The sequence below is a fragment of the Euphorbia lathyris genome, chromosome 7 (assembly GCF_963576675.1).
Source record: "Euphorbia lathyris chromosome 7, ddEupLath1.1, whole genome shotgun sequence".
NCBI classification, from domain to species: Eukaryota; Viridiplantae; Streptophyta; class Magnoliopsida; order Malpighiales; family Euphorbiaceae; genus Euphorbia; species Euphorbia lathyris.
In genome coordinates this window covers 5,223,117-5,239,024 of record NC_088916.1, presented here as the reverse complement: position 1 = coordinate 5,239,024, position 15,908 = coordinate 5,223,117, and positions in this window count along the sequence as shown.

Genomic DNA, 15,908 nt, shown 5'->3' with positions numbered 1-15,908 from the left:
ACCGAGGAGAACCCGATTTCTCCCCCGTACTCAATCCTTTCTCAGGATCTTTGGATTCTTCTCCGTTGTGCTCGGGAGAGAACCCTGTGGCCTTTCCTGCCTGTCCCTATTAATCTGAGCTACCTGATTGCTCAAATCCTTGCAGAAGGCTTCGTTGTTGGCAAGCCTAGCCGAGATCTCCTTCAAAAGAGTGATCACTTCGTCAGATTCCTTAGGGTGTTGCACTGGCCCTTGATTTTGCTGTTGGTATGGGGGCATGCCAAGCCCCTGCTCTCTATGCTCTTGAACAAATCTGCTAGGAGGTCGGAGCACATTTTGATTTGAATTCCCGTAAGAGAGGTTCGGGTGCTGAGGCCTCCTGTAGTTGCCATTGTTGTTGTTGTTATAGGAGTTGTAGTTGTTGGGGTTGGAGTTGTTATAGTTCTGATTGTATCTCGGCTGCCCCCCAACATAGTTGACCATCTCCACCCCATCTCCAGCGAAAGGGCTACCTGCTTGACAATCCTTTCCATTGTGGTCGCCGCCACAGTGCACGCAGGTGGGAGGTCGGCTGAGCGTAGCCAACAGTACGTCCATTTTCCTACTCAAATCTGCAACAACCGGATTCTGTTCCTGTTCTTCCACAGTAAATACCCACTGCCTTGTGGGGCCGGCGAGCTTCTGTTCTTGCCACTGCACACTCTTCCTGGCCAGCTCGTTAATCATGTCATATGCCTCTGTTGCTGTCTTTCTAAACAAATCTCCACCCACTGCGGCGTCCATAATGGCTCTGTTGGTGGGTGTTAGTCCGTGATAGAAGACGCTCACTAACTGATGCTTGGGTATGTCATGATGAGGGCACATGCGCAGCATTTTTCTGAATCGAGTCCAAGATGTGTGGAGCGCCTCATGCTCGGGTTGGTGGAAGGATGTGATCTCACCCCTGAGCATTGCTGTCTTCGAGGGAAGGAAGTAGTAGGATAAGAATTCCTTCTCCAACCCTGCCCATGTCGTGATTGAATCGGGCTCCAGTGTTCTCAGCCATTCCAAAGCTTGCCCCGTCAGAGAGAACGGGAACAGTTTCAGTCTAGCAGCTTCTTGGGGGACCCCATTGGTCCTTGCAGTGTCTGCGCACATTAGGAAGCGATCCAGATGATCATTCGGGCTCTCGTGTGCTTCTCCTCCAAACAGTCCGGTCTGTTGGATCAAGTGAATTATACCAGACTTGATTTCGTATGTGTTTGCCGGAATGTTTGGAGCAGCAATGCCTGACAGATGCTGATGTCGGTGTGGTGCCAGGATCTCACTCATCAGACGAGTGTCGCTCTCTGGTCCGGTGTTCTCATTGTTCCGTTCATTGTCAGTCATCTTGATGGGCTCGATAGGCTCGATGATCTCGTCTTGCTTCAGCTTTCCGATCTGTTTGCTCCTGCGAAGAGTACGTTCAAGTTCAGGGTTAAGAGGGACAACCGGTATTTTCGCTGATCTCGTAGGCATACGCTGAGAAAAGATAAATACAGAAATAAATGAAAGCTGAAGGGAAATCATACAAATCATACAGTTTTGTACAAGTATAAGAACAGTATAAAAACACATACAGACATGTATAGATGAAATTAATAACTATATGTTCGTACAAACGAATATAAACAAGCGTAAGTATTAACAAGGATGGTTATCATAAATGAGTATATATAAATATGTGTATATAAGCAAGTATAGACGGTATAGATACGTAATAAAAAGAATCATGATTATAAACAAGTATATATGATATTAACAAAGGATATATTCACAAAGAATGCCTAAACTAACAAGTCGACCTTTGGTTCGATATTGCAGAAGAAATAAATCCCCGGCAACGGCGCCAAAAACTTGATGCGGTTTCTGCGAAACCTCACTAAGGGATAAGTGTACCCCGTCGTTATCAAGTAATAAATTTCTGGTTTAAGTCCAGGTTATCGTCCACAGGATTTATTTCTGCAAGTATCAAGCTACTCGGTCTCGGATGTTATCTAGGCTTAGGGGGTTTTGAGTTTGGTTTGTTTAATTAATCTACTCCTAGGTTGAATTATACTAATCCTAGCTAAGTTATCTAATTCTAACTAAATTATCTAAGTTATTCTACGCCTAACTAAGTTACTCTACCCCTAATTGATCTTTCATTAATGAAACTATTCGAAGGAACATCGTATGAACGATAATAATAAAGATAGATTATCAAGTCTATTGAAGAAAAACCTAATCTGAGTCACTTGTATTCAAGGCGATTAACCCTACTTACCCTCCTGAGGTTCCTAGCGCGTGATTCCCTAAGGCCGAAACTAGGTCTAAGGCTCAGTAAATTGGCGCTTAATCAACTAAGAGGTCGTCAATCTCCTAGGCTCTGACTAGGTCAGATTCAGCTCGCAATATGTGCCTACTAGATTTTGGGGCTTTTGAATGAGTTAAACCAATTGAATAAAGCGTAAGACAGAGATTAGACAAATAATCATAGAACAAAACAAGAGCTAAATTATTATTAAAGGCGAAGATAATTGTCACAAGATACAATAAGTCAAGTTCGGCAACTGTATCAAAGAGTACAAACAAGGAAAGATAAAAGGAGATACAAAAATCCCTTTCAGGGAACCTGTTTACTCTGCAGCCGGCGACTTAATCTTAAGGACGGACCTTGGTAATTCCTCGGTAGAAAGCTTTGAAGGAGCTTCAATGGAGGTTGAGGAAGATGGAGAAGATGGAGAGGAATTACAAGGGGAAAGCTAAAATAATTTACAAAAACGAAAGATATCTAATTACAATGGAAAAATCCTATTTATAGACGCGTCTCGGGCCTCGTTTTGACCTATTTTCGTGTCCTAGTTGGTGTAGGAAGACGTGGGGCCGAACGTGGCTTCGTGGGGGCGGAATTGGTCTTTTTGACCAATTCCCGCAGGGCTGCTCACCGAGCAGGGAAGGCTGCTCGGCGAGCAGGCTCCTGCTCGGTAAGCAGGCATACCCTGCTCGGCGAGCAGGCCACCAGGGGCCTGCTCGGCGAGCAGAAATGGCCCGTGGGGCCCTGCTCGCAGAGCGTTTTCGCCCGAAGTGTGCTCGATTCAAGCTTGATGAGTTCTATGCCCTTTTTCGTCCGAACTTACACCTGCACACGCATAAAAACTCTAGAAAACATTAGTCCAAAAGCCAAATTGATCCGTCAATCGCTTATTTTGAGCAAACGCTTCGTTTGGTGCGACTTTTGACGGACCAATTAGCTTCAAAAGATAACGGAATTCTAATATGCATGTTATTTCGGCCGTGTTTGCCTAAATTGATCACAAAACGGGTTTAAATGATGAAAACTAACTCACACAAAAGCATTTAAATGCGAGAATTGCTCGCTTATTAACCAAATAACTCTAAAACCCGTCCTAAAACCGTACCCAAAGATAGGGGTTTTTGACCCCTATCAAACCTCCTCGCACTTAAAACTTTACTTGTCCCCAAGTAAACTAAAAACTAAACCCGCCATCACAAGCAAGCTAGAAAACCTCCCGGTTTGACTAGGTGCTTGACACAACTTCGAGCATCTGTAATTACATGCATTCGGAAATACAAAGTAGAGACACGATATCCAAAAGCCGCATTTCAATTATCATGGGTCATAGTTTTAAGCAAATGGACACATGTTCAATTAAACGAGTTTAAGGGGATCGCTAGGTAAAACACCTCACCATAGGTAGTTCACTCATTCACACAATTTTGGTGGCTAAAGTGTTTACTCTCGGCTTATGTTCTTGCTTAGGATTACGTTGATTTTGCACGTTCATCCGAGTTCCTCTACTATGCTATATGACTCCGATGATATCAAAAACAGCCTCTAATTGGGGTTGTAATGTGGTTAGAGGGTTAAAGGTACAACAAGGGTTAAAAGTTCTAGCGCTACAAAAACAAAGTTAAAATGGCTTTAGCAAATACGAAGTGACTGAGCTTTTTATTCATCCCTTATTATTATATTTTTTTTTGGGGATGTTTTCTTGAGACGTTTTTTATTTTTAGGAACTGGGGAATGAAGTTTTTCCCTTTTTGTTCGTCTCTTTTCTTTTCTTTTTCTGTTTCTGTTTTTCTCTTTTTCTTTTTGGGGTAGTGATGCTCATTCACTTCTTAGCCTTTTGGCTTGCTACTGAAATGCCATAAACAAAGGTAAAGCGCTAGAGGAAAGCAAAGGCTCAATTTCGAGCTTTGCAAAAACAAAGGTTAAATAGCGAACCAAGTTGTGGTTTGCAAAAACGGGTTAGAACGAAAGAAAAATCTACAAACTACAAAAATGTCGGCTCAAAGGGGCTTCCTAGAGTTGATGAAAAAGAAAAAATAAGGTAAAGAAAAGGATTAATTCTAATGAGGCTGATTCATCGTTTATCATCTCAAATCATTGCATGTAGGTTCAACACAGTATTAGGTGCAAAATCTGTAATCTTCCACAAGTCAAAGCATTCACACAAAAATGTCAAGAAAAAGAGCTTTTTGATGTTCGCTCTTAGGCTCAAATTCAGCTCACAATTCTTTGGGTTTCAATTTTGTGTTTACTAGTTTTCCCCAAACTCAAGTTTAATATCACATGCCTTCAATTCTTAAGTTATCTACCTAAGTAATGATTTTAGCATTTCTTCAAAAGTAGGGTCTAAATGCAAACTGTAGCTCATGCTTTTACAGATACAAGAGTTGTGTCCTACACCTAAACTAGTTGTCATGCAATTTTAGATTCGGTTCTCAGCCCTCAAAGACAAATAACGAAGTTTAGATTCGAAGGAGGTTCACGGTTTTAGGTCCTAAACATGCAAAAACATAAACAAAACCTAAAAACGCTAAACTAAACTAGACACGACGCAACAAAAATTTAAAATTTTGTAAGTTTGTCTACCCCTCCTCCTCACACTAAAACATGCAATAAGTTCCAACATTGCATCACAAATCATGAAGTACGAGTGTAAAGAGTTAGGGTGGAGAAGACAACTTACTGATCGGTCGGGGGGTATGGCCAAGGCATGTTGTAGCGCTCGCAGTAGTCTGCTGCTACGTATTCAAGACCCGAAAGCCTTCGGTCCATGTTCTGCTCAAAGTTGGTGAACCGTTGGTCCATCTGCTGAATAGTGTTAAAGGTCCGTAGGTTAAGATCTCGCATTTTTGCCATCATAGTGTTGATGGCTTGGAATTGGGCCTCCGTCCCCGACGCTTGGTGTTCCCTTTGGTCTCCTGCTGTCGCAGGTTCTTCTCCCTCAGGTTCTTCGTCCCTTTGCTTTGTGGAACTCGTGCTTTTTTTCTTCCCCCTGCGGTAGAGCTTGCTCCTCCGGTTGGGTTCCTGTTTAAGACTTCTTGAAAAGTAGATTTCCCCAAAAACTTGGAGTTAAGCAAAGTGGGGTAAATAGCAATTTCGGGATTGTCCAAATTTTTGAATTGGCTCTCAAGTAGGTTGGTAACTAAGTGCCCAAGGCCTAGGGAACCGCGTTTTCTACTTGTTTGGCTTGAGAAGCCTTCAAATATGGTCTTGACATTGTCCACGTGTTTGTGGTTGGCCACGCACCATAGTATGAGCAATTCCGTCTTTGAGACTTTATTGCTCTCGTTTTTGCCCAATAAGTTGTGGGCCACAAATTTGTGAACAAGATTGAGAAGTGGGTCTAGGAGAGCGACTGGGCTAGCAGTCTGGGAGTTAAAGTCTGATATGCTTGTGAGTTGTTCCCAAGCTATATCTTTTGTTATAGGCTTCTCAAAGTCTGAGATTGCCTCTGGGTCGTTATAAACTCCCATTAGGGCTGCTAGTGTGGTGCCATCAAGACGGTAGGGTTTACCGTTTAGTTAAAAGAGTGTTTCCCACCGCCCAAGGGTAGCTCTTTTTTCCAAGTGGTCAAGAATTCCATGGTAAAGTTGTGATAAACTGGAGTCTGTTTGGTGGCTAGTCTATACCAGCCGTGGAATTTGAGGATTTCATTGAAATCCTTCTTTAAACCTATACTCGATAAATAAGTTTGATCAACAACTATGTGTGTAGCAAGGTCTTGCTTGGAAAACCTATCGTACAATATTCCCTCACGTTCATCAATAAGACCAAAGGGTGGATCATACTTAGCTTGGAGGCTTTCATCGAACTCGACCTCAGATTCGGCTTCATTCTCGACGACGACCTTAGCTTTGCCTTTCCGACCCATAGTTCCTGAGGAATAGACCAAAAATGGAAGAGTTAGAACATATTTACAAGTTTCAACATAAACCCCCAAACAACCATTCATAGGCAAAAATCATAGCTTTAGGAACTTAGGGACTAAACCATAAGTATTTGGTCCCTAAGTGTTTCACCCGAAATTCACAAATTCATGCAAAATTGGAGATACCCAATGACTAAAACATAAAAAGAATGCAATTCACAACTCCATTGATACGTTTCTAACTATAATTTGAATAGTTGAACTTTGAGCTAAAATGGGGATTTTACCCAAATTGAGCAATTTCTCCAAATATCCACAAATTGAGAATGGAAATCACACCCAAGCTATAAATTAATCATCATGTCAACACAAATTGCAAGGAAATCAAGAATTTAAAAGCAAACAAGAGATTAATTTGAGAAAAGAGAGAGAAACCTAAAACTTAGGTTTTTCTTAAAACTCAAAAATTATCACCCTAAGCTAAAATCTAAGCCTAGAAACATGTTAGAAATCAAAAATAGGTAAAGATTCATACCTTAAATCTTAAATTCGGGTTAGAATGGTGAATTTGGGGGGTTAGGTTTGGAGAAGCAAAAGGAGAAGAAGAAGGGAAGAAGAAAAGAATAGAATAAAAGAAAGAAGAGAGAAGGGAAGAAGAAGGTGGGGAAGGGGATGATGAGTCACCCCCCCCCCCCTTTTTCTTATTCTTTCTTCCTTTTTTCTTTTATTTTATATTTCTTCTTCCTTTCTTTTTCTCTCTTTTTTTTTTTTTAGAGTGCGGGGGAACAAAGTTTGACAGTGCAAATAAACAACGAGATTAAAATTCAATAATCAATAAAGGAAAATTAAAACAAAAAGAAAAGGGAATGCATAATGGAATTGTTCAAACTTTGAATTAAAAACCGAGGAGAACCCGATTTCTCCCCCGTACTCAATCCTTTCTCAAGATCTTTGGATTCTTCTCCGTTGTGCTCGGGAGAGAACCCTGTGGCCTTTCCTGCCTGTCCCTATTAATCTGAGCTACCTGATTGCTCAAATCCTTGCAGAAGGCTTCGTTGTTGGCAAGCCTAGCCGAGATCTCCTTCAAAAGAGTGATCACTTCGTCAGATTCCTTAGGGTGTTGCACTGGCCCTTGATTTTGCTGTTGGTATGGGGGCATGCCAAGCCCCTGCTCTCTATGCTCTTGAACAAATCCGCTAGGAGGTCGGAGCACATTTTGATTTGAATTCCCGTAAGAGAGGTTCGGGTGCTGAGGCCTCCTGTAGTTGCCATTGTTGTTGTTGTTGTTGTAGGAGTTGTAGTTGTTGGGGTTGGAGTTGTTATAGTTCTGATTGTATCTCGGCTGCCCCCAACATAGTTGACCATCTCCACCCCATCTCCAGCGAAAGGGCTACCTGCTTGACAATCCTTTCCATTGTGGTCGCCGCCACAGTGCACGCAGGTGGGAGGTCGGCTGAGCATAGCCAACAGTACGTCCATTTTCCTACTCAAATCTGCAACAATCGGATTCTGTTCCTGTTCTTCCACAGTAAATACCCGCTGCCTTGTGGGGCCGGCGAGCTTCTGTTCTTGCCACTGCACACTCTTCCTAGCCAGCTCGTTAATCATGTCATATGCCTCTGTTGCTGTCTTTCTAAACAAATCTCCACCCGCTGCGGAGTCCACAATGGCTCTATTGGTGGGTGTTAGTCCGTGATAGAAGACGCTCACTAACTGATGCTTGGGTATGTCATGATGAGGGCACATGCGCAGCATTTTTCTGAATCGAGTCCAAGATGTGTGGAGCGCCTCATGCTCGGGTTGGTGGAAGGATGTGATCTCACCCCTGAGCATTGCTGTCTTCGAGGGAAGGAAGTAGTAGGATAAGAATTCCTTCTCCAACCCTGCCCATGTCGTGATTGAATCGGGCTCCAGTGTTCTCAGCCATTCCAAAGCTTGCCCCGTCAGAGAGAACGGGAACAGTTTCAGTCTAGCAGCATCTTGGGGGACCCCATTGGTCCTTGCAGTGTCTGCGCACATTAGGAAGCGATCCAGATGATCATTCGGGCTCTCGTGTGCTTCTCCTCCAAACAGTCCGGTCTGTTGGATCAAGTGAATTATACCAGACTTGATTTCGTATGTGTTTGCCGGAATGTTTGGAGCAGCAATGCCTGACAGATGCTGATGTCGGTGCGGTGCCAGGATCTCACTCATCAGACGAGTGTCGCTCTCTGGTCCGGTGTTCTCATTGTTCCGTTCATTGTCAGTCATCTTGATGGGCTCGATAGGCTCGATGATCTCGTCTTGCTTCAGCTTTCCGATCTGTTTGCTCCTGCGAAGAGTACGTTCAAGTTCAGGGTTAAGAGGGACAACCGGTATTTTCGCTGATCTCGTAGGCATACGCTGAGAAAAGATAAATACAGAAATAAATGAAAGCTGAAGGGAAATCATACAAATCATACAGTTTTTTACAAGTATAAGAACAGTATAAAAACACATACAGACATGTATAGATGAAATTAATAACTATATGTTCGTACAAACGAATATAAACAAGCGTAAGTATTAACAAGGATGGTTATCATAAATGAGTATATATAAATATGTGTATATAAGCAAGTATAGACGGTATAGATACGTAATAAAAAGAATCATGATTATAAACAAGTATATATGATATTAACAAAGGATATATTCACAAAGAATGCCTAAACTAACAAGTCGACCTTTGGTTCGATATTGCAGAAGAAATAAATCCCCGGCAACGGCGCCAAAAACTTGATGCGGTTTCTGCGAAACCTCACTAAGGGATAAGTGTACCCCGTCGTTATCAAGTAATAAATTTCTGGTTTAAGTCCAGGTTATCGTCCACAGGATTTATTTCTGCAAGTATCAAGCTACTCGGTCTCGGGTGTTATCTAGGCTTAGGGGTTTTGAGTTTGGTTTGTTTAATTAATCTACTCCTAGGTTGAATTATACTAATCCTAGCTAAGTTATCTAATTCTAACTAAATTATCTAAGTTATTCTACGCCTAACTAAGTTACTCTACCCCTAATTGATCTTTCATTAATGAAACTATTCGAAGGAACATGGTATGAACGATAATAATAAAGATAGATTATCAAGTCTATTGAAGAAAAACCTAATCTGAGTCACTTGTATTCAAGGCGATTAACCCTACTTACCCTCCTGAGGTTCCTAGCGCGTGATTCCCTAAGGCCGAAACTAGGTCTAAGGCTCAGTAAATTGGCGCTTAATCAACTAAGAGGTCGTCAATCTCCTAGGCTCTGACTATGTCAGATTCAGCTCGCAATATGTGCCTACTAGATTTTGGGGCTTTTGAATGAGTTAAACCAATTGAATAAAGCGTAAGACAGAGATTAGACAAATAATCATAGAACAAAACAAGAGCTAAATTATTATTAAAGGCGAAGATAATTGTCACAAGATACAATAAGTCAAGTTCGGCAACTGTATCAAAGAGTACAAACAAGGAAAGATAAAAGGAGATACAAAAATCCCTTTCAGGGAACCTGTTTACTCTGCAGCCGGCGACTTAATCTTAAGGACGGACCTTGGTAATTCCTCGGTAGAAAGCTTTGAAGGAGCTTCAATGGAGGTTGAGGAAGATGGAGAAGATGGAGAGGAATTACAAGGGGAAAGCTAAAATAATTTACAAAAACGAAAGATATCTAATTACAATGGAAAAATCCTATTTATAGACGCGTCTCGGGCCTCATTTTGACCTATTTTCGTGTCCTAGTTGGTGTAGGAAGACGTGGGGCCGAACGTGACTTCGTGGGGGCGGAATTGGTCTTTTTGACCAATTCCCGCAGGGCTGCTCGCCGAGCAGGGAAGGCTGCTCGGCGAGCAGAAATGGCCCGTGGGGCCCTGCTCTCCGAGCGTTTTCACCCGAAGCGTGCTCGATTCAAGCTTGATGAGTTCTATGCCCTTTTTCGTCCGAACTTACACCTGCACACGCATAAAAACTCCAGAAAACATTAGTCCAAAAGCCAAATTGATCCGTCAATCGCTTATTTTGAGCAAACGCTTCGTTTGGTGCGACTTTTGACGGACCAATTAGCTTCAAAAGATAACGGAATTCTAATATGCATGCTATTTCGGCCGTGTTTGCCTAAATTGATCACAAAACGGGTTTAAACGACGAAAAGTAAATAGAACGTTTCCAATTCCTAACTAACTCACACAAAAGCATTTAAATGCGAGAATTGCTCGCTTATTAACCAAATAACTCTAAAACCCATCCTAAAACCGTACCCAAAGATAGGGGTTTTTGACCCCTATCAGTTGTCAATCCTTTTACTTATCCTTGTAAGGTTTGTCAAGCCTCTGGGTCATCTTCTCTTTTGTATCTTCTTCTTGCATCTCGAGAAAGCTTATTTATTGACCTCACTTCTTTCTGTTCATAGAACTGAAACTCTAAGTAAGATACTTCAATATATCAGACTCGGAGTTGTGTTTCTGAGTCTGAAATATCTCAGGAACCTCTGTCTTGTGCATATATATCTCTATATATCACACTCTATGTTTGATTGATGTAGAACTCCCTATATATATAGATGTAGAAAAGTCATGCCCTTTGGAAGGCATCCCTCCATAGAGGTGTGATGAATGGACGTGGCTAATGGCGAAGAGGTTGATTCAGGAGAATCGATGTGCTTCCCAGATGAAGAATCATGTCTTTTTGCTGAAGAAAATGATGTCACGAACGAGACAGGAGTATCACGTTCGTCACATGAGAAGCCAATGTTGTGCTGAAAAAGTGTCTGTCACGATCGCGACAGGTACATTTCTTGAATTATGTAATAACAATCTCAGACGTAAGAAATTATTTTTTAATCTATTTTATGAATTATGTAATAACAATCTAAGACGTGTACAATATATATTCTGCATTTAACTTACTCTTTTTTTTTTTTGCAACTGAGTGATCAATTGATTACATTTTACGCAAGTTTAGAGGACTAAATGAATATTTCATACAAGTTTAGGGAGCTATCAAGACACTTTGAAAATTCAGGAGATCAATCAAACTTTTTGGACAAATTTAGAGGGTAAATGATGTATTAAGCCTAAATATTATAATCACTTGATTAAGAAAAACCCATCAATTATAAGTAGAGGTGGCAAATTCGGATTTCGTGTCAAAATCGTGTTATCTCATATATATGTTACATATGGTATGTATATGATAAAAATGCAAAAAAAAAAAAAAATCATGTCAATCGTGTGTCGTGTAAATCGAATTGACTCTGTAAATCATGTTTTCGTGTCAGAAATTGTCACCTCTAATTATAAGTAATATTTCAATCCACTAAATATTAAAATGAATAAGAGTTATCCAAACATAAAAAGAATTCATATAAACGATAAACTATTCGTGTAAAAAATTATTGAACATTAAAAAGAAAGAAAAACAAAAATAAATTTGGGGTTTTGAAATATTTTAAATATATTCTTGGGATAAGGTACCAAAATAGGTTTATGGTTTTTAGGGAATCACGTACAAAATAATACCAATATAGTTTTAATATTTAAAAAATGTATCAATTTAGGCTTCGAGAACAAATTGGACACGTCATTCTTATTACTCCGTTACGTTCTGATTTCTCCCTCCACGTACAATTGACAAAACTTAACGAAGTAATATCAATAACGTGTCTCGTTCCGTTATCGAGGTCTAAATTGATACCTTGTTTTAAACGTTAAACATATATTGGTGCTGTTTTGTACGTGAAGCCTAAATTAATACTTCCACAAAAACCATAAACCTATTATGGTACCTTATCCCTACATTCTTCTATTTTAGAACTTTACAAATATGAATATTGAAGTTGATTACATCAGCTCAAACTAACTAACAGTGTTAAAAAGCTGACATGACAGTAAAAGTCAATGGGTCATGCATTTATTTTTGTCTTTCTATTTAATTCTTTTCCTACTCAATCATTGGCTCTGTTTGGCAATTAGTTGTTAGCTGATTACATTAACTGTTAGCTGATTAAATGGTAAAAATGTCATTTAAAATAGATGGAACAATAAGCTAATTGTCTAAAACTAACTTTTTCAAAATTAACCTTTTGGACCTAATAAGCTTTTTATCATCTTTTCACCAAACATTACTATTAAAAGTTTGACTAATCAAAACCTTTAAAGTAGCTCAAACCTCTCATTTTACCTCAAAAACATTTTTTACCACTATCTTATTTCTCTACCCACTTTCAATTCTCTCTCCTCAACATGCAACATTGATTATTGTAATTAAACAACACAAAAAGTATAATTAACCCCCGAACTATTTTAAAGATCAAACCATTAATCAATTATTTTTCCATATTAAGCGCTTGATCATTGATTTTGTTATGAATCCAGCTCTTATTTAACTTTTTTTGTCGAATTTTGACAATACATACATTTACGGGATTCGACCTGCTGACATTTTCACTGTCATGTGGCAAATAAAAAATATGTTTACTCTCTAGGGGAGAGTATAAAAACAAAAAAAATACAGAAATAGATTTTTAGTAAGTTCTTCCAAACTGGAAATTGAACTTGGAAGAACCTGCTGAAAATGGATTTTGGTATTAGGAAAGAAGACTGATTTGGCAATTCTGATGCTGCAAATTGCGAAATGAGAGGGAAAAAGATCGAGCTTGTTAGAACTTAATGGAAATTTATTTCTCTAATTTCTTTTAACTTTTTCACTCGCTATCCAAATTCGATGGAAAAGTTAAATAAAGGCGGGATCCATAACGAAAATCAATGATCAAAAGCTAAATGTGGAAAATAATTAATTAGAGACTTGATCCTTAAATCAGACAAAGTTCAGAAGCTTAATTATATTTTTTTTATTAAACAATTAATTTTTGAATTTGCAACCATCACTATTGAAATTAAACAATTGAAGTAATAATTTCATAATACGCAGCAAAAAAAAAATAAATATAGATATATTAAGTGGGTTGTTATTTACCGCTCATTTTTCCTATTTACTGCTCATAAAAAGACATATTAGCTCATTCCCTTTATTTTAAAAATAAAAAGTTTCAAACCTCTTCCCTCCACACACCACTTTTTTAAATTTTTATAACCCTGGGTGGGTCCGTGACCCACCATTTCACAAGGAATGGCAGGTCACGGACCCGCCACTACTTGTAAAATGGCGGGCCTTTTAGCCTGCCAAGGCAAAATTCTGGAAATTTTGCCTGGGCGGGCCAAAAGGCTCGCCACTAGACAAGGGATGACGGGTATTTGACCCGCCAAGGCAAAATTTCCTGAATTTTTAAAAAATTTTGAATATTTTTCGAATTTTTTTTAAAAATTTAAATATTTAAAGTTTTAGGTTCGATTTCTCGGATCTATTCTCTGTCTACTTTTTGTTTTGCTCTGGAGAGAGATAAAAGTTTCAATTTTTTAGGCAAAAAAATTGAGGAGGGCAAATATGGTAAGAAATGGACGGTAAGTAGGAAAAAAGGGATGATAAATAGCAACATCCTATATTAATCGAAACAGAAATTAGGGGTCCTACATACAAATCAATTAATACACGAGAAAAAATTTCATGTCATTTATTAGAATCACGGGTGAATGTTTGAAATTTTCAAATAATGTTGCCACTTTTTAGCAACCTTCTAATAAAATTATTTACTTTTTTTAATATAAAAAATGATTTAGTATTTAGAGCATCTCCAATAGAGGTTGTTATAGAGGTTGTCATACTAAAATATAATATTTTATTTTTAACTCATTCATATCAATTTTGGCAACTTTTGTTAAAAAAACACTACAATAGTAAGCAACTTTAAAAGTTGTCACCATAACCTTACAAACAATTACTTTATATATAATTTATTGGGAAAAGTACAAAAATAAACCTTTTGGTTACACCTAATTTCGAACAACACTCATGTGATTTAAAAGTTTGCAAAATGGTATCTTGAGGTTCATTCCGTTAGCAAACACATACCAAATTGACTAACGGTGTTAAAAGTCAAAAGAAAAAGAGTTAATTTGATCCTTATATTTATTTATTTTATAAATTAACCATCCTTATTATTTAATTATCACAAAGAAACTACAAAATAAAAAATAAAAATCAATTATACCATCTTCTCCATCTCTTTAATTTCTTACTTTTTTTTCCTTCTTTCTCTTTCTTCTCTCTTAATTTTTCTCTCTCTAAAATCAATTAAACTACCAAACAAATACTTCATTATTCCACCTCATTATCCCCTCTAACAAACATTAAGAGACGGAGAGAAAAATTTAATAAATTTAAATAAATTTGCACTCAATTTTTCTTTTATAAAACCAATACATCATTCACTATGATAAATTATTAAATACACATTTTTTTTGTGAAAATTAAATACACATTTAATTGCTTGAAACTTGAAAAAAAAATACTAGTTGATAATAATTCCTTATGCAACACCACCGACCAAATTTCTCCGGCGGAGCTTCAAATCGAAACGCTGTTCGGAATTCCCCGGCCAGTAAGTCCAACATCGCTGCTCGGAGCTAACAACATATACGGCATTAAAACAGGACCAAAACGATTCTTCAATTTCTCATCCTTATTCATCTCCACAATCTTCTCCTCAATCTCCCCCAATTTCTTCCCAAATTCCTAAAACGCCTCCACCGCTTTCCCCTCCGTCGTCCACTCCGGCGTACCCCGCTGCCCTAGATACACCTCATCCGACGCATGTCTCGACAATATCTCAATCAGCAAAATCCCGAGAACAGTCTGCAATTGAGCAGTCACAGTCTTGAAAAAAGCCTTTTCCGGATTCCGTCCGGGGAATCTAGATCTTCAACTGCTATTCCTCTGAATGCAACAAAAAAATCGTTGCAATATAATCAATCTTGCATTATTTTGAAAGTTTTCAGAAAAATTATTATGTTTATGGATTAGGCTAATATAATTGGGCCTTCAATCGTCTGAGTGGAAATGGCATGATTTACCTCATTTTGAGATCTACAGGGAGTGCTTGCGGAGTGAAAATGGAGATCAATCGAGTGTTTGTTTGGTGGTTTAATTGATCTTGGACAGAAAAAAATTAAGAGAGAAGAGAGGGAAAGAAAAAAAAAATTAAAGAAATAGAGAACATGGTATAATTAATTTTTATTTTTTATTTTAGGGTTTATTTGTGATAATTAGATAATAAGGAGGTTAATTTATAAAATAAATAAATATAAGAACCAAATTAACTTTTTTTTCTTTTTGACTTTTAACACCGTTAGTCAATTTGGTATATGTTTGCTAACGGAATGAACCTCAAGGTACCATTTTACAAACTTTTAAACTGCATAAGTATTGTTCGAATTCAGGTGTAACCACAAGATTTATTTTTGTACTTTTCCCTAATTTATTTTCATCATAAATGTTGTCATAAAAATAAACCAATAGTAAACGACTAAATTAATTTTTTATATTAAAAAAAGTCAGCATCATTGCTAGAAGGTTGCCAAAAAGTGACAACCTTACTTGAAAATTCCAAGCACTATAACACTCTTCAAAAACCGTCAAAACCATTGCCACATCATCAAACACTTTTCTAAGCACCATTTGTTGGAAATGCTCTTATGATGGAAATAAATTATATATGAATTAATGATTTTTGCTCCACATACAAAATAACACCAATATAGATTTAACGTTTGAAAAATGGTATCAATTTAGGCATCGATAACGAAACGAGACACATAATTGATATTACTCCGTTAAGTTCTGTGATTTGTACGTG